This window comes from Mustela erminea, chromosome 6 (assembly GCF_009829155.1).
Source record: "Mustela erminea isolate mMusErm1 chromosome 6, mMusErm1.Pri, whole genome shotgun sequence".
In the NCBI taxonomy this organism is placed as follows: Eukaryota; Metazoa; Chordata; class Mammalia; order Carnivora; family Mustelidae; genus Mustela; species Mustela erminea.
In genome coordinates this window covers 46540726-46559446 of record NC_045619.1, presented here as the reverse complement: position 1 = coordinate 46559446, position 18721 = coordinate 46540726, and the positions used below count along the sequence as shown (strand labels likewise).

General features: G+C 42.7%; 1 protein-coding gene across 4 annotated transcripts in view; it reads right to left on the bottom strand.

Annotated features, from left to right (window-relative positions):
* PTPRR (protein tyrosine phosphatase receptor type R) overlaps positions 1 to 18721 on the bottom strand; it is a 238349-nt gene that overhangs the window by 69759 nt on the left and 149869 nt on the right. The gene's annotated exons all lie outside the window — the stretch shown is intronic.

The window sequence follows — 18721 nt, the reverse complement described above, 5'->3', positions numbered from 1 at the left end:
AACCCCTCCCCCCCAAACCCCACAAAAAACCCTCCACCACATTTCTTGTACATTTCTCACGATCTCTACTATGGCTAGACCTGATAAAATCAGACATACATTTTAGCCCCACTGTCTTTAAAACTAACGACTTCTGAAAATAGTTCTCAAGGCTGGTAGCCAATTTGTCATTTTTCTTTTTATAGAGTCATAAACAGTGAGTTTGAAAGAAGAGGCCTCAAAGAAGCTTGGCTTTGGGGGGTGGGGAGATCATCCGGCTTGATTTTACACTTAGATTTCAATTCTGAGTTATCTTGTTTGTCGTGTTCTGGGTACCAACATTTGTTCTCCGAGTGCTCTGTGAGAAGGGGTACGTTTATAAGGAGTCAGACTTACTAGCAAGAAAGTACACAGGTGGCTACAGATTAATCACAAACAGCAGAGACCTGTTAAAAAGCTTAACATTCTCTTTCCTCGTATCTGACATTTACAATAGGGGGAGGTAAGCCACTCACTATGGTGAAAAAGGTGAACTATTTTTGTACCAGATGTTTCATTACTTGAGAAAATGCACATGTTCAGTTAAAAAGCACAAAAATGGGCCTTCCGTGCAAAGCCTTCCCAGGGACCCCTGGCAGCGTTTATACGGAGTGTCTACAAGCTTCAAGTCCTGGATTTTTACTTTTTAACTGTGCCAGTCAACAAATCACTGAGAAGACACCAAAACTGTCTGCCAGATGTCGACCACTGATTAATTTGTCTTAAGTTCAGCCAAAAGGGAAGAAAATATGGGTGGAGCATGAATAGCAAAGCACAATCAACATCTGACCAACCAGGGTTTCCTGTCGCCATGGGAACGCAATTGATTGGCACTGGTTTCCTGTGTACAAGTTAAAAACCAGTAGCAACTGCAGTAACAAGAATAAACTACAGATAAGAGACTTGGAAATTAAATCAAGTCCTATCATCAAAACGTCAGCTTGAAACCCTGAGCAGAAACGTCCTGAGATAACTTTTGAGGTCAGTTTTTCCCCCCTAAAATTATTTTATATTTGCAGCATATTTACTTCTAATTTTGCCACTTTTGGCATACGGTCTGCAATCATTAAAAAGGTCACGGGAATTCAAACTTATGTTAGGACTTACATATTTTGCCCAAGACTCAGCATTTCCCATCACTCAAGAGGTAACACTTTACTAATGCATTGAGTGAATTTTCATTTCACTCTTTTTTTTTTTTTTAAAGATTTTATTTATTTATTTGACAGAGAGACCACAAGTAGACAGAGAGGCAGGCAGAGAGAGAGAGAGAGAGGGAAGCAGGCTGCCTGCTGAGCAGAGAGCCCGATGCAGGACTCGATCCCAGGACCCTGAGATCATGACCTGAGCCGAAGGCAGCGGCCTAACCCACTGAGCCACCCAGGCGCCCCTTCATTTCACTCTTTACATTATCTTGGATTACAGCTTTCTGAGGACAGAGGGATTCTCTTGCATAAGGACAGCCCCAAGGATATACACAGATTAAATATTACAAATATAAATTGTAACCTAAACTTTCTACTTTTTTTTCCTCAGAGATTTTTAATTTATTTATTTGAGAAATACAGAGAGATAGAGAGAGAGAGAGCGCATGAGCCAGGGGAGGAGCAGAGGGAGAAGCAGGCTCCTCACAGAGCGGGGAGCCTGATGCGGGGCTCAATCCCAGGACCCTGAGACCATGACCTGAACCCAAGGCAGACACTTAATGGACTGAGCCAGTAATTCTATTACAGTGGGTGCATGTTTGGCGCAACACAACTCTATTTGCTTCCAGTGTGGATTCTGGAAGCTTATTTCGTTTTGCTTTATTCAGCCGCTCACAAATACTCACGAAGCATCAGCTATGTGGAAGCCCATATAAACTGAAGATACTGACAAATTAAACAGCAATTTGCCCTTTGGTAATTTGCCTTTTATTTTTTAGGAGTTCACAGAGCCTCTAAAAAAAGTTAAACAAGCCTCCGGAGGATTGTGGCAAGTTGCTGAGGAATAACGAAACAGAGGAGAAAAATGTTTGCAAAATCTACTTTTTTTTTTTTTTTTTACCACCACCATAGTGGTTATGAGTGGATTATGGGGCCAAGACTGCCCAGGTTTACTTTCAGGTTCTGCCCCTTAAGACTGCGATCTTGGGCAGAGGGCACAGCCCGAGTGCACATCGGTTTTGTCATCTGTAAGATGGGGACGCAACTAGTATGCTTACTTCATTAGCTCATTGTGAGGATTAATTGAGATAATAGGTGTAAAACACCCGGGCCAGTGTTTGGCACCTGGTAAGGGCCATGTAACTCTGAACGGGCATTATTCACAGCTTTACTGTGGACGGCCGCTCTCAAGACACCTTCAGTACTGCTGCTGCAAAGACCACGGCTTCCTCTGCAGTTATGCCTTGTGTGATTATAAATTTCCGTTATCATTTTTGCTGCCCCCGCCCCAGCGGCTCCCACGGCTCCCACGGCTCCCACTCCTGTTAGAGCCACGGTGCTGTTCCCGCAGTTCTTGCCGTCAGAGCTGTCACTGTCATCACCAATTACTGGAAGTATGGTGTATGGTGAGTGTGTGTGTGTGTATAAGGCCCCACAACATATTAGTGAGGGTTATCTCTGGGGGTCAGATGGCTGTGACATAATTCCTATGTTTTTGTCTTGGGCTAAATATGCTTTCAAAAGGGGAGCCTGGGTGGCTTAGGCAGTGGAGCGTCCGCCTTCCGTTCAGGTCGTGATCTGGAGTTCGGATCGAGTCCGCTGTCGGGCTCCCTGCTCAGTGGGGAGTCTCCTGCTTCTGCCCTTTACACTGCTTGGGCTCTCTCCCTCTCACAGATAAGTAAACAGAATCTTTTTAAAAATGATAAAAAATACATGCTTTTGAAGTTTCCATGATAAAGAATGTGTTATTTGAGGGCACCTGGGTGGCTCAGTACGTTAAGAGTCTGCCTTGGGCTCAGGTCCTGATCTCAGGGTCCTGGGCTCAAGCCCCAGGTCAGGACTCCCTGCTCAGCGGGGAGTCGGCTTCTCCCTCTCCCTCTGTCCCTCCACCCTGCTCGTGCTCTGTCTCTCCTGACCTTGCTCTCAAATAAGTAACTAAAATATTTTTTAAAAAAAGAAAGAACATATTATTTGTATAGTTCACTGTATAGTTCAATATTTGCATAGTTTTTTGACAAGAATTTAGGAGTGTCTGGGTGACTCAGTCAGTCAAGCGTCTGACTCTTGATTTCAGCTCAGGTCATGAATTCATGGGTCAGTTTGAGCCCCGTGTTGGGCTCCACGCTGAGTGTGCAGCCTACTTGAGAATCTCCCTCTCACTCTCTCTTTAAAAAAAAAAAGAATGACAACAATTGATAAGGGCTGGAGAAACATTGAGGTCTCATATTTACCTATATTTGGTATTGCCTCCTGGCCAATACTCCCTTACTGAGAAAGGAAGGGTATAGGAGGCCCCCTTCTCTGTGCTCAGAAGGTATCTTATAGATCACCTGATTTTTTTTTTTTTAAGATTTGATTTATTTATTTGACAGAGAGACACACAGTGAGAGAAGGAACATAAGCAGGAGTCATGGGAGAGGGAGAAGCAGGCTTCCTGCTGAGCAGGGAGCCTGATGTGGGGCTCGATCTGAGCCCAAAGCAGATGCATATCAACCAAGCCAACCAGGCACCCCTATAGATCACCCTATGAAGACGTAGGACCACATGCTGTCTTTTATTTGTCCTCTATGCACTAAGATCACATAAGGCATTTAGTCCCTGCCTTATTTCACTGTTATTTTTATCTCGTGTCAAACCTTTCCTCATTTGTCTCTATGTTTAAGAAGAAATATTTTTGATCAGAGAAGAGATCTTTGTGTATTTTAGCCAAGCTATTCCCAGGAGAATGCCCTTGGGCTGGCCCATAGCTCAGTTTTGAACAATTATCCTGACATTATCCTGAGAACAATCCCCACAAGTTCTACCGAGAATAAATAAAGCACAATGGAGTAAAATTATCCTCCAAACTAGGAAAGGCAGTTATATTTTAGTCAGGAAATCTAAGGCTTTTCAATGTACTATGTGTCTTTGCCCAAACTGTCCTTGCGGGACAAATGGTTTTAACAGCATTGAGAAAATAGAAGTAAGGAGTGGAAAGCATTCAGAGTAGCTGATTGTTTTTAGAATAGTGACAAAGTAACCTTAATCTCTTTACTGTTCCTCTTACTAACTGTCCTGACACTTTTTTAAAAAGATTTTATTTATTTATTTGACAGACAGAGATCACAAGTAGGCAGAGAGAGAGAGAGAGGAGGAAGCAGGCTCCCTGTCAAGCAGAGAGCCCGATGCGGGGCTCGATCCCAGGACCCTGGGACCATGACCTGAGCCGAAGGCAGAGGCTTTAACCCACTGTGCCACCCAGGTGCCCCCTGACACTTTATTTAAAAAAATTTTTTTTATTAGGTTCAGTTACCCAGTATATAGTACATCATAAGTTTTTGTTGTAGTGTTCAATGATTCATTAGTTGCGTATAATACCCAGTGTTCACCCCAACGCGTGCCCTCCTTAATACCTATCACCCTGTTACCCTCTACCCCCACCATCCCCTTTCTATAACCCTCAGTTTGTTTCCCGGAGTCCAGGGTCTTTCATGGTTTGTCTCCCTCTCTGATTTCTTCCCATTCCATTCATCCTGACACTTTAAATGTTAAAGGATTAAATATCTGATTTTATGAGACAGAGGGGCCAAATGATGACTTTATTTCTAGACTATTTGTCAAAGTTTTGGGATGAGTGGGTTCACGCTCAGATCTCCAGCACAGCTCCTGTTAAAGGCAAACTCAACAAGTTTGTCTCTCTTTGTTGGGAGAAAGCCTTTCTAATGCCCGTATAGGCCTACATGGGATGCTCATAATCAAATAATATTGCTTCGCATGTAGACTCACATCACAGAAGGGTCATGACGAGGTGATGTTTGCAGCCTAACTTCATGGGACATTGTCCAGGAGCCCCAAGCTAAAACCCAGTAAAGAATGATTCTTTCCCCTCCCCCCTTCATTCTCCTCCTATTGTTCCTTTTCCATCTGCTCAATCTTTTTGCTTATACTTCAGTCAAATTAATTCAAGAAAATTTCATCAAAAAATCCAATTCAATGCAATAAGCATCTATCAGACACCTAATGTAAACAAGACATTTTAAGGGAAAAATCAGGTTTCAAATTTGTGTAGAAACGTAAGGGCCTACAAATTTACGTACAGTGGTTGATAGCGGGGGGTCTAGAGGCAGACCCCTATATCCCTTCCATGGCTCCCACGGTCAGTTAGGTGACCCTGAGTCAGTGACATACCCTCTTGATTAACTTCTTAGCATAAATAGTAGGTAACACATCGAAGTTACTCTGTAAAGAATTACACAAGAAAAACTGATAAAAGAATTCCTAAGAGAAGTTATCAGACACTTTTTTTCTGTGATTAGGTGTTCCAAATGGCCAATGAAAAACTGTATCTGAGAGTCAGCAATGGCTTTTCTAGGATATTACTTTTCGATTTATATTTGTGATAAACAGCCCCTGAAAGCCCTAAAGATGTCTCAGATCCACTGAGGGGAATTAGAGGTGGTGTAGCTACTTCACTGAGTCAGGGCAGTGGAACCGTACTGGAAGAGTCTCATGGAGAATGCTTCCAAACAGTGCAACGGGTGCATTGTACATAAAACTCCCGAAGTCTGAGGAAGACATGTGTGCCCAAACAGAAGGAGACCCCAATTCCCCTCAGGCCTCTGAGTCTATCTAGGGAGGTTTCTCATGAGCAAGCTTATCCGAGGAAACAACTGTGGTCTCAAAATTCTTTTCAGGGAGGCCTGGGTGGCTCAGTCGGTTAGGCATCTGCCTTCCACTGAGGTCATGAACCCACGATCCTACAATTGAGCCCTGCATGGGGCCCTCTGCTCAGCATGGAGTCTGCTTCTCCCTCTCCCTCTGCCTCTGCCCCCTGCTCATAGGGGCACTCTCCCGCTCTCAAGTAAATAAATAAAATTTAAAAAACAAAACACACACACACAAAAACTCTTTTCAAAATTGGGGGTTCCTGATTAAGAAAGAAAGAAAGAAAAAAACCCCTGCAAGACCAATAGCAGAGCAAGGGCATGGAGACTTGTGCTTACCTTAGAGTATAAGAAGGGTAGGCCCCACCAGCCCAGCTCCCACCCCCCACCCCCAAGGCCTCCTGCGGACACAGGTGAAAACCCGTGTTTTCACAGGTTTTCTGTGATTTCACTTCTGATTGAGATCGAAATGTGAAATAATTTAGAGCTGGCGACCAATCGACTACAACGCTTTGCCTGAATAACCCAGTGCTGACCGATGGTTCCCAGAGATCTACAGTTGTTTGTCAACAAGTTGGTTAACGTTGTCTCAGTTCCTTCATTAGTAACACGCAAAGCGGTTGTCTTCCAGCACCCGCATCTTGTGATCCTAATAATTTTAGTAATAGATCCATCCCCAGAAACACTGTGCTCAGGAAGCAGGTAAGAGCGGTAGGAGTGAATAGGGAAAGGGATTTTCGACAGTCATTGGAAAAGTTTTCAGTTTTGCAATTGACAAGTGGTTTCGTCCAGCAGGGGGCGTGCCTGCTGATTTGACTCCAGGGCAGAATTATAGGAACATCCCTGGGACGTGGGCCAGGACCACTCACATTGTGGTTTTCAAATGCAAATAATTTAAATATAGAAATATAAAAGATATTACGTATACTTGAACATTGACAGGCAGTTAAATATAAAACTATGCTAGATTATATGCATGAATTTAAATACATGCATATATTTAAAATCATATGTACATAGATATGTATCTATCATGTGTATAGATCTAGACAAACATATTTATATATGTATCTATCGCCTCAACTCTTCCCCAGAGCTACTGAGGCTAAATTTTTGTTTGACTCAAGAATATTTCCTATCTAGAAATTCTATCTAGATGGGGGAGGAAGTTCTATCCAGAAATGTTTCTATAGAAATGTTACAAAATTTCCCTAGGGGAGTCAGATCTGAAGTTAGGTCTAGGGGCCATTGCTCAAAGTTTCCTCTCAACTCTAAAATGTTGCATGACTGACTTTTCAATCATATATGATCACCACCTGCTTCCTGATTCTGACCATACCCATCACGACCACTGCCACCAACACTGAGTGGGAATGAAGGAAGGAATTAAATATTAAGGTCTAATATGCTCCTCCAGGGACCTTGATAGGCAATAAGAATACTAATGGTGTTAAGATATCCTTATCCCAAGGAGTCTACAATTTAATTTACTGAATTACACAGTTTAGCCTTCTAAAGAATAATAACGATTTAGGGGGGGAAAAAGAGTGGGGTCATGTTTAAGCCATGTTTGTTTTATTGTTTTTATTATTTTACTTATTATTAGTATTTTTAGGATCTTGACATTCTTTTTTTTTTTTTTTTAAGATTTTTATTTATTTGCCAGAGAGAGAGGGAGAGAGAGCGAGCACAGGCAGACAGAGTGGCAGGCAGAGGCAGAGGCAGAGGGAGAAGCAGGCTCCCTGCCGAGCAAGAAGCCTGATGTGAGACTCGATGCCAGGACGCTGGGATCATGACCTGAGCCGAAGGCAGCTGCTTAACCAACTGAGCCACCCAGGCGCCCCGGATCTTGACATTCTAATGCCACTTGATTTGTGCCTCTCCTCCCACCCCTAAGGGGATGAAAGCATTGAATGACATGTACCAATTAAACATACTCTAGGGAGACTCTTATTGACACCATATTAAAGATTTCATGAGACACTCTCCCCACTGTAGATTTTACTGGTGTCTCTGGAGAGGATGAAAAGCCAAACTCGAGAATTTCTGTCACACGCAGAGAGGCCTAGGTTTTCACTTTTAAAACATACTGTTGTTTCAGGGCACCCCCTACAGGTCATATCTAGTAGGACACATTTAAATTAGAAATCAGAAATCTTTGGGCTCACCACTTCTTAAATATGTCCCTCATTGCTCTCTCAAGGATTTCACATTTAATAGAGATTAATTATTCCAATAATATCTCTGTGTATATGCTTCCAAAATATCTACGAGCCAAGCTCTTAGACTCAATCTGCCCAAATAACAAAACATGTAAGATCTCTCTCCCAAGACCTGGTATATGTGTTGCGCTTTATTGCTTACACTCTCTGATTCTCAGAGATTGAACTGGAAGTACACTCACTCTACTCTGAACTTCTCTAATACCGAGGCCCTTCTCTTGCACAGTTTTTAGCTAGGACAGGACCTGTTTCTATTAATTTTTTTCCTATCCATTGCCGCCTCCAATACATTAACACTCCATGACCAATGAGGACAGAGTGGGCAATAAAATGCTTTTAAAGTTGACATAATACACTATAGAGCTGGTTTAAAGTCAAAAAATACTCTTGTCCACAAAACAGTGATGAAAAATCAAGCCGTTATTGCTGCAGTCAAGACTATAAAGATTACCTGTATAAAGAAGTTGGATGGAAGAATTTCCCCACTGTAAAAGTTTCATGAGCATTTTTTTTTTAAGAGACTGAAACTTTAAAATCCCGTTAGGAAAGTAAAGACAAGAATAAGGACAGTTACTCCATACAAATCTCTACAGGATATTTGAAGATGAAGTTCTTGCTTCATCTGGAAAAATCTGCAATCTTGTTATCTGAGATCTCTGTTTAGATTACTTTATAGATACAAGATCATTCGACTGCATGATTTTTCATGCTTGAGAGTCTTGATGCATACCGTGCTGTAATAACAGGTTCAGGATAGAATCTCTTTAATTTTACAAGACTTATATATTAAGCCAAGCAGACTTTCAAACTCATTGGTCACACAGCGGGGTTGGAGAAATGAAGCACCCAGGAATGAAATGGCAAGTAATAAGTTTTCCACGTCCTGGAACTTTCTAGAACTAAATGGACTTTTCAGAGCTGAAACAGATGAGTAAAGCTAACTCTGATGAGTAAGGTTAACTTTGTATTATTCAGCCAGTATTTAAGAACCCTTATTACATGTGTGGAACTAGGAAGCAAGGAAACAGATAAATGAGTTCCTGGGAGATTTGACTTGTATGGGTTGTGTGTGTGTGTGTGTGTGTGTGTGTGTGTGTAAGAGAGAAGGAGAGAGAAGGCATTTGTGGAGTCTAAGAAGCGTTGGAGAGGTGGTGTGAAGGTAGCTTATTCCCAGGGGTCTTGTTTTTTTCTATGGATGAGCTGGGGAAAAGGAATTTAAGGAGAGCAGTGCAAATTTGGAAAGATTGCGTGGGGCAATGAGGATGAGCTGAGAAAAGCAACAGATTTCTGAGCAGTGTCAAGCAACCCTTGGAGACTTCACATGGCTAAGGATCCACATTTGAAGTATATTCTTTCAGGCTATGATAGGTCTTTGCCATGCTTTCATTATTTCTTTTATTATTTTTTAAAGATTATTTACTTATTTATTTGACAGAGAGAGAGAGAGATCACAAGTAGTCAGAGAGAGAGGGGGAAGTAGGCTCCCTGCAGAGCAGAGAGCTTGATGCAATCTCAATCCCGGGACCGTGACCTGAGCTGAAGGCAGAGGCTTAACCCACGAAGCCACCCAGGCGCCCCTTTTGCCGTACTTTTAATCTATTCACTGTCACAGGCCCTTTAGCACTTCATCATTCCTATGATCATTATTGATTAAAATGGATTTAAGATTCCACTTTACTTTTCAGAATCCTTAGGTAGACTAAGGATTCTATCAGGAGAAGAAGATTCTTCTGTGAATGGGGATTTAGTCACAAAATACTACTGTAGAAATCAAAAGGCAATGGCAACTAAAACACAACAAGAATAAAACTAATCATCCAGGAAACTATATTCAGAGCAGGGCAAAAAGGGTTGTTACAAGCTCTCCTCAGTGGCGCAGGGTGCTAGAGAGGACGTGCAGGGCGAGGAGCTCAGACTCCTCCCTCATGGTGGTTAACGAGGCAACGGCCAGCACCAGACTCTCACATCTGGAGGCTAAGGGGGAGATGATGGGGATCATCTGTTTCGCTTTGTTTTTGAAGTAATTCTTTCCATAAAATTGACCTAATGGTAAGGGCTTATTCCTTTGTTTCTTATTGAAATGTAACAAATATTCATAGCAATAGGTAGTATGTGTCACACATGGTGCTAGAGACGAGAGAGAAGGAGGAGTGGGGCAGGCAAGATGGCGGGCCTGGGAACAGGGAGAGATACTGAGCCTCCCATGAAATCTCGGAGTTAGAATAAAAATTAGCTCCTGAGTAAAAGCATTTATGTGTTATAATACACCTTAGCAATATTAATTTCATTTGACCCATTGTCTTTAAAATTACCTGTGGATTGAATGGGAAATGAAAAGGATTGGACGTTAAGCATTGTTACAATGAACATGGCTTTCAAATGAAAGTGTTCAAAGCAATTTGTTATTTCTCAAGTTATAGCTCTTTCATCACTACACTGAGACCGTCTTCGAAAGTACCTGCCAAACAAGGCTATGGTTCACCTGCCAGAGAGGACATTACAAGTCATTACGGAAGGAATCTATCTATCTATCTATGTATCTATCTATCTATTTGTAACAGAAACAAGAACTACCCTCTTCCCTAGAGGACCCTGACTAATAATGGCCTCAACGTGCAGTTCTCCACTAGAGGGCACTATTTGCACACACTACAATAGCCTTCATCCAGGCCCGCTACAGAACATGCGGGAGAACAGAGCCCTCTCACTGGGTTTAAATTACATCCAGATAATCACGACACGTTACGGAATGGAAATGACATTTTAAGTTTGTGATATATGTCCAGGTAAAAACAAAAGCAAAAACAACCCAAAAAAAACCCCCCAAATCCATCAGTTGAAAAATTATTTTGCTGCAGTCACCCGCTGGGTGTGACCTGTGATTATTCACCGTTGTGCTCTAGAGGTCATGTATCAATAGCTGGGAAGATATGATGATAACAGAGTGGAGCATCGCTGCAGGGGAAAACGATGTTTCAGCGTCCAGAAAATGCACAGAGCAGAACCGTGAGCTGTAGCTTTATGACACATTTCAAAGAACTCCAAAGGCAATTTGTCTGCCGGCAAGGTTAAAAAAAAAAAAAAATACCCTGACACAGTAATGAAAATTCAGAGCTGGTCTCTCTCTCAAAATAGGAGGCAAAACGTACGCTGGGAATCATCTGTACCTGCCCTGATTAAAATGCTTCTACAAAAAAGGCCATTTTGCCTAATTCCGTCAACCTGTACATCCAGACCTGGAACATAGTCCCCTAGCAAAAACTTGTAATCTCATTTGAAAAAGCCCTGCATTTAGGACTCTCCGCAGGAAAACTCTCATTTGGTTGTGGGTGGAGGCATTAGCAAGCCTCAAAACATAGGAACAACCTCTACTTTAGGGGCAGGACAAGGGAGAATTCTATAGAAATGCTAACATTATGCAGCTAAGGGAAATAAGCCTAATTTGCTCTAAAAACAGGTCAGAGCCTATAGAATGGCTCTAAGAGTTCCCAGAAAAGAATTGGGCTTTGCTCCCCATCGTGGGGGTGGAAATAGAAATCACCTACCAAAGCAGGAAGCCAGGGTCCAGGATCAGATCTGGAAGTTAATGGGTGCTGTGTTGAAAGCTCGGTGGGGATAACAATGCTGAGAAGACTTTCCTGCTTCAATCTCAGGACGCAGGAGCCTGGGTCATGGGTGTCTAGTGGAAGACACAGAGAGGAGGACCCAGAGGGACTTAAACTGTTGTTACTCCACCAGGGGCCACCCGGGGCTCAGACACTTCAGTCTGCTCGGAGAGAAGCTAGGTCTTTGCTTGCCAACAAGTGGTGGCTAATTTTTACCTTTTATAGGCAGAACTATATTTTAAAGATTCATTTATTTGAGAGAGAGCACGCATGTGTGCATGTGTGTGCGCACGCACACACACACACTCACACGCGCGTGTGCAGGGGCTGGGGGGAGGGAGAGAGGAAGAAGGAGGGAGAGTCTTAAGGTGACTCCATGCTGGGTGCTGACCGGACTTGGGGCTTGATCTCACCATCCTGAGATGAGGACCCTGAACTGAAACCAAGCGTCCAATGCTTGACTGACTGTACCACCCAGGTGCCCTCCGAACTCTACTACTTTCAATTCCTTCAAAATAGATCTCGGCTTCTGCCCTGGGTGGTTTCCTCTGTCATCTCTCTCATTCACCTCGATCGCCTTTTGTCTCATGACTTGCAATTAATTTGGGGGCAGATTAAAAACTCCTCCCTCCATTTTCTTAATCCTGGTGTTGGTTGGTTTGTTTTAATAAGGAAAAAAAATTTTTTTTTCTTAAAGATGTTATTTATTTATTTGAGAGAGAGAGAATGAGAGAGCATGAGAGGGGAGAGGTCAGAGGGAGAAGCAGACTCCCCACTGAGGAAGGAGCCCGATGCGGGACTCTGATCCCGGGACTCCAGGACTATGACCTGAGCCGAAGGCAGCTGCTTAACCAACTGAGCCACCCAGGCGCCCTAATAAGGAACACCTGAAAGTTTTTTTCCTAACCCTTCAGAACCCTGACACACCTCCATAAAAATGCAACCATTGTCTATCCTACAAATAAAGAGGAAAGAGTTTGATGTTCCCTGTAAGCAAAGGGCTTGTGCCTATTTCCAAGGCCTCCCCAACTCTGGACATTCCCACAAAGTACTTTAAAAAGGTGTGGTAATCAAAAATAAGGGAAGCTTAAAATTCTATTAACTGTGTCCACTAGGAAGAGGTAGAACATAATGGTTATATGAAGATTTATGTTGGATATCGACCCAGCGTCTGGGAACAACCGGATGGCGGAAAGGCCTAGACGGGCGGTGAGCTAGCCTGGCGGTGACACAGATCTCCACCTGACTGTTTTTAATCCACCTCACAACATAGAATCTTACTTGTTTAGAATCTGAAAAACATTCTGATAGCCAAGCATGAAATTTGCTAAGGCAATCAGTGTGACACTCCATAATAGATCTACTTAGTAAATACAATGATTTGTAATCTATTTTTTCCTTATTTTCTGTAGAATATGGGAATATTCTACATCACACACACTCCAGTATAGTACTTATTAGGACTACAGCCTCTGGAGCCAAATTGCTTGGGCTCAAATTCTATTTGTCACTCTCACAAGCCCAGTCACTCATTATTATGTTATGTGGGCAGTAACTTAAACTCTCTGAGTGCCCATTCCTCCCCCTAAAGAGGGGATGATAAGTCCCTTGTGAGGATTAAATGAGATCATGCATGTAAAGGGTCCATAAGCATTACTAAGTTGTTGTTTTGATTGAAGTTGCTTGGAACTAAATTTGGATTAACTTCTAAATGGTTGCTTGTTATGGGTTACATTACGATTCCCATATTGTCAGGCTGAAAAAATGAGTCGTGGGTCATAGCGTTTGGTGGTGTTGGGTCATAGGTTCCATTAGAACGACTGGTATCTATTAGAAGGAGGCTGTTTGGTCTGAGTATTGTGGGAAGGATCAAGGAAACCTCGAGCGTAAACTCAGCTTTGCTATAACTAGAGTTGTCACCTTTGGCCAGTGTAGTAATGTGGTTGGTGCCCCACCTAGATCACCTTGGCCAGGCTGCGTCCCACCCACTCCCCTCCCCCACTGCTGCGAGTAAGGGCTGTGAACAGCACACACAGGTGCCACTTCTCTGGAGAATCACTTTGACCGATGGGAGTAGACCAGGCCAGATGTGCCTACAAAGTTATGCTTCTGCAATCCCTGGGGTGGCCTAAAGCCAATGGCTGACTGACGTGGGGTACAGGTGCCCACCCTGTTTGCCTCAAGGGGCAACAACTGTTCATGAGCTGCCACTCATGTTTCAGGGCTCTTGGTGTGAATAAGCTGAGATCAGCTGAAACCACCTTATTGCTTGGCTTCTTTTCCCTTGCTCTGCCTCCCCTACTTTCCTTTAGGCTTCTCCTGAGAGCACCCTCACAATAAATCACATGGACAAGATTCCTTGTCTCAGGCTATGCTGTTCTCCCCTGAGACCAAAAAGGGAAGATTCTGGGTCTCAATTTCCCTAGACAGAAAGTGAGGGAGTTGGCTCCATTTCCATTAATGGGTCTTGCATGAATACAGATTTTAATTTCCAGAGTATTTTTGTGTACTTTATATCCCGATATTCAGCTGTATCTATTCTATACGCTTTCCTTTTCTTATTTGTCCCAAAGGGGGATTAGTTGAGAAGCTATTAGGTATCTTCTAAGTCAAAATTTCTGTGCACTGAAGTGTTTCTCCATTACGGAGAGCAGGGGACAGAAACTGGAACATTCCATCTTGTCTGGAGGAAATTATAGTAAACAAAACTTTTAGTTTAGGTGTAGGAGACTCAATATTTTCTTGGTCAGGCCCATGTTTTCATTGTCTCCACTACAACAGAATCTTTTTAGCTTTGATAGAAATCTCCCAGGTTCAGCCTTTAAAAAAAAAAAACCTTTAAAATCATACATCTGGGTGTTACATTATCATTTGCACAATATTTATGGACCCAAATAAACCATATTAAGGTACAATTTCAGGGAAGTTAGAGAATGTTTATTCACTGGCTACTGAAAATCCTTGTGGGCCTCCGTTGTGACAGACAATCTCCATTAATGCCATATATTTCCTAGCTCATTAACTGATCACAAGTGAGAGTGCCCTGTCACAGGGAGACACCCTTTCTAGACAGTTCCTTCACTGTCCTTGCTCACTTTTATTCCTAAAGAAAAAAATCAAATGAGGAAATGATGTGAATTCCCCTGTCCGCCTGTGAATTTCTTTTCCATAAAATTGGAGGTTGTACAGTAGCCTAGAGGGGAAATTTGCAGGAATTCACATTTACAAGTTTTCCCGATGAAAGAAAATGTATCATTCTAGGGTCTGAATGTGATCTTTGGTTTACTGGACGTTTGGAACCCGGCTTATATACAGTTTCCTTGAGAGCGACAAGCAGGAAATCTGAGGAGGACAGGGATGGGCCAAGAGATGAGGAATGGGAGCTAGCCATGGCCTCCTGCTGTGCCAGCGTGACACACATTGTCTAGCTTAACCGTCACAAGAGCTGCACAAGGCACCTGCTGCTGTCCTTGTCACAGATGAACAAACAAGGTCCAAGTTTTACATGCAGTGGGTGTGGGGCAGGCCTCTGGAAGCATCTCTTCAATTCACAGACTCACCGTGGAAAAGGAACTCATTTGTTAGATGAGGGTAGATTGGATCAGATACTGATAGTTGTCAAATTACATCAGATGGTTAAATTTATAAATACAGATTTATAAATAGGATGAGAAAAACCGTAAGTCAATTAACAGTTTAAAAAATTTGTGAAAAAATTGGGGCGCCTGGGTGGCTCAGTGGGTTAAGGCCTCTGCTTTTGGCTCGGGTCATGGTCCCAGGGTCCTGGGATCGAGCCCCACATCGGGCTCTCTGCTCAGCGGGGAGCCTGCTTCCTCCTCTCTCTCTGTCTGCCTCTCTGCCTACTTGTGATCTCTGTCTGTCAAGTGAATAGATAAATCTTTAAAAAAAAAAATTTTGTGAAAAATAAAATGAAATAAATATTTATGATATCAAATGGCAGGCTTAACTTTGTCATTTCAGTAAAAAAAAAAAAAAAAAAAAAAAATTTGCACTTTCCCAAGTTCAAAAAGGTAAACGACCTAGTATAGGATTGTGGAATGGGACCACAGAACAAAACAAAAAGAACAGTAGATTTCCTTTTCCTTCTCACAGACAAAATGCCATTTTCTATTGATTCTTAATTTTATGGTGTCCTTTGAAAAAAGGTAGAACAGATATTACCAAACCTATTTCCTACATTGCAAATCTACACAACAAAGGACTTGATTAATATGTTCAATCACTTGATGAATGTCTGAAGTAATATTAGCACAGAGACTCAGCTCTGTGGTTTATCGTAAGCTATTTGTTCTTACGGAGGCTCTTCAGAAATATAGGTGCTCTCCAGAATCTAATGCACATTAATTAATTAAATCCCAAAATTCTAGTGTTTACAATGTACCAGGGTCACAAGAACCATGGGAGACACGAGAGGGTTTTTCAAGCTGGTGAAGGGATAGGATGAAAACCAGTTTTAGTCCCTTTCTGAGTTATTCTTTAATGAAACTCACTGCTAGGGGAGGGGTACATGTGAGAATTCACAGGTGTGAAGAATCCCTGTGGGTACGGATAAATGTCACATCACGGTCGACAGTAGGAGGTAAGTTTTGTTTGGGATTTGGAGACTAGAGATAGTTGAAGGAGAGAGAACCGGGACCAGGTGAACAAAGACACAGATGTGACCATGAATCCTGGAGAACAGACTGGATGGAATGGAAGGTTTGTTTTGGGGGGTAGTGGCAAACGTATTTGAAAAGAAGGATCAGGGACCAATAGTACAGGCCCTCTGAGGCCCAGCAAGGTGCTCTGTGCTTAAGCCTATAGACACAGGGATTTTGACACAGCAGAGTCATCGAATGCAAACAGTGTTAGAGCAAGATCAATCTGAAGAGTGTACAGTCTGATGGAAGGAGAGGCAGAGGCTTAGATCAGGTGGAGAAGAGGAAATAAAATCATCTCTGTGAAATATGGAAGCATGCTAATCCTGGCACCATTCTTATAATCTCTGCATTAGCAAAGAGGGCACAGTTGAAAAAAAGAGAAGGAAAACTGATGGGGTAAGTCATCAGGGTTGAGAGGGAGCTCCAGGACGAGGGGTGGGGATCCAGCAAAGTTTATAGACCAGATGGCAAGGAGGCTGTCTGACCCTGATTACACACTTGGCTTTGCTGGAGTCCCCCGTGTGGACCCTAAAGATGAGTAAGACACCATCTCCGTACTCTCCCTTCGCAAACATTCACTTCACTGAAATGAATAAAGAGATACTTGAACTTAGGCTTTTGAAATTCAAACGTGCCCAGAAGCAGCCTACAAAAGGCAAGATTCTGGCAATAGCCACCCCTTAGAGGATTTAACCACTGGCCTTCCTTAGAATTGGCGGTGTTGATGGTAATAAAATTTAGTCTGACTTCTAGGTAGTTTTATTATCATCTTTAAATCAGCTACAGAAAATGACCACCTTGGGACGCCTGGGTGGCTCAGTTGGTTAAGCGACTGCCCTCGGCTCAGGTCATGATCCCAGAGTTCCGGGATCGAGTCCCGCATCGGGCTCCCAGCTCCACGGGGAGTCTGCTTCTCTCTCTGACCTTCTCCTCGCTCATGTTCTCTCTCACTGTCTCTCTCTCAAATAAATAAATAAAATCTTTAAAAAAAAAAAAAGAAAAAAGAAAATGACCACCTTATCGTTTTCATCTGATCAGATCTCTTCGAACACTCTGCCCTCGGTACACCACCAATGCCCAGACATCTGCTTTGAGGTTTTCTTTGAAGCAAACATCAGTGTGTAAAACTAATTTGGGTGACAAAAGCAAAAGAGCCTGAAGAAGCAAAGGAGTCAAGTTTAACCCCTTCATATCACAGATGAGGAAAGTGAGGCTCAGATAGAATGACTTATATGAAGCCACTCAAGTCAGCAACAGCAAAGCTGTGTCTGGATCCCAGTTCTCCTGACCACTGCTTAGCCTCAGGGAGAAAGTTCCATCTCATCTATAGCCCAAACAGCAATGTGGCCGTCCCCAGCTAGGAAAATGGTACCTGGAGACTCACATGGATCCATTCAGAAACCAACCAGTATTTGGGAGGAGGAGGAAGAAAATTGGATTGCTCTCCATTTTTCTTCTTTTACGGAGTCAAAATGTTCTCCCTTTATGGGACTTTGGAGATCACTGCAACAATATCTTTCTTTTTACTTCATTCACTATTTTTTGACAATACTTACTAAAAATTTCAATGCGCACCGTGGTCTTCTGAACTTATATTTTCTGAAGGAATGTGGCGTGCGTGTGTGTGTGTGTGTGCGTGTGTGTGCATACATGTGTGTTATAGGAAATATAATAAAAATTTAGATACGTGACCTGAAAACCCAAGGCACCAAAAAAACAGTGATACAAAATGAAGATACAGGAAAATAAGGGGAGAATGAACCTGGGAGTGTACCTCAAGAGCCTTTCACTTCCCCCACTACCATGGCATGCAACGCTGGCTATAATATCAATCATATTTTAAATATAAACAGGAAGCTTCTTATTTTAAGAAACGTCTGGGGAAGATTTACTTAATATTTTGGGGAAATAAAGAATTAGCACCTCTTTTATGTGTCTTGCATATCCTGGTTTTCAAATGTTGGTTTTGCTCTATTTATTTAATTTTAAATTTTTTTTAAAGATTTATTTACTTAATTTAGAGAGTGAGAGCATGAGTTGGGGGAGTGCGAGGAAGAGAGAGAGGACCCTCAAGCAGACTTGTTGCTGAGGCCAGACCCCACCACAGGGCTCAGTCCCAGGATCCTACAATCACGACCTGAGCTGAATTCAAGAGTCAGATGCTCAACTGACCGAGCCACCCAGACACCCCAGGGTGGCTTTGCTTTAAATGAGAATGTCAGGGCGCCTGGGTGGCTCAGTGGGTTAAGCCGCTGCCTTCGGCTCAGGTCATGATCTCAGGGTCCTGGGATCGAGTCCCACGTCGGGCTCTCTGCTCAGCGGGAAGCCTGCTTCCTCCTCTCTCTCTCTGCCTGCCTCTCTGCCTACTTGTGATCTCTCTGTCAAATAAATAAATAAAATCTTTAAAAAAAAATAAAAAAAAATAAA